General features: G+C 50.5%; 1 pseudogene; it reads left to right on the top strand.

Moving 5' to 3' along the window:
• The first annotated feature begins 350 nt into the window (after positions 1-350).
• LOC102876242 lies at positions 351-842 on the top strand (annotated as a pseudogene).
• Positions 843-1,091: the final 249 nt, after the last annotated feature.

The following is a 1,091-nucleotide window of genomic DNA, read 5'->3' as shown; positions in this document are numbered from 1 at the left end:
GGCCCAGAGGTCAGACTCTTTGTTTTCATGATGTTGAGCTTCAATCCATTTTGAAGGCCACAGTTCTTTACCTTCTGCAGCAAATGCTTCGGGTCCTCCTCAGTCTCAGCTAGCAGGGTGGGTCATTGCATAATACATTTTTTAAAAATTTTATTTTGAACCGACGTGTGCGGGCCGTGGCGCGCGCGGAGCGGCCTGGCCGCGGCCCCAGCAGCCTGAGGCCCAGGCGGGTGGCCTTGTGCAGCGCAGCGGACGCGCCTTCGATGCAGCAGTAGCTGAGAGGAACTGAGTGGAGGCCGGCCCCGAGCGCCTGCGGGCTAGGAAGCCACCTGGCTGGGGCGCCCGCAGACATGGACGCCTTAGAGGAAGAGAGCTTCGCGCTGTCCATCTCTTCAGCCTCTGATGCAGAATTTGATGCTGTGGTCGGGTATTTAGAAGACATCATCATGGATGATGAGTTCCAGTTGCTTCAGAGAAATTTCATGGACAAGTACTACCAGGAGTTTGAAGACACAGAAGAGAATAAACTTACCTACACACCTATTTTTAATGAATATATTTCTTTGGTAGAAAAGTATATTGAGGAGCAGCTGCTGGAGCAGATCCCTGGGTTTAACATGGCAGCTTTCACAACAACATTACAGCACCATAAAGATGAAGTGGCCAGGGACATATTTGACATGCTGCTCACATTTACAGATTTTCTGGCTTTTAAAGAAATGTTTCTGGACTACAGAGCAGAGAAAGAAGGCCGAAGACTAGACTTAAGCAGTGGATTAGTGGTGACTTCGTTGTGCAAATCATCTTCCCTGCCAGCCTCCCAGAACAATCTGCGGCACTAGGTGCCTTCTCTGGCCCAGGGACTCATCTGGACCAAAACACTGGGAGAGACTAATGATGGCAGTATCCACCCTGGAAGGACTCTTCATGTTAAATATTGTGTGTCAAAAAGAACATTTCCTGACCCTCCTGGGGCTCTCTCCTGAACACCCTCTTGTATTCAATAATCCCAATATGCCTCCCACAGTACACGCCTCAGGTGCTCCCACGTCAGACGCTCCCTCTGCAGCACACAGTGTGCGGTAACCACC

The sequence above is a fragment of the Elephantulus edwardii genome, unplaced genomic scaffold (genome assembly GCF_000299155.1).
Source record: "Elephantulus edwardii isolate Elephantulus edwardi_28Jun2011 unplaced genomic scaffold, EleEdw1.0 scaffold00141, whole genome shotgun sequence".
In the NCBI taxonomy this organism is placed as follows: Eukaryota; Metazoa; Chordata; class Mammalia; order Macroscelidea; family Macroscelididae; genus Elephantulus; species Elephantulus edwardii.
Note: the sequence above shows the minus strand (reverse complement) of the source record. Positions and strands in the feature narration are given on the sequence as shown.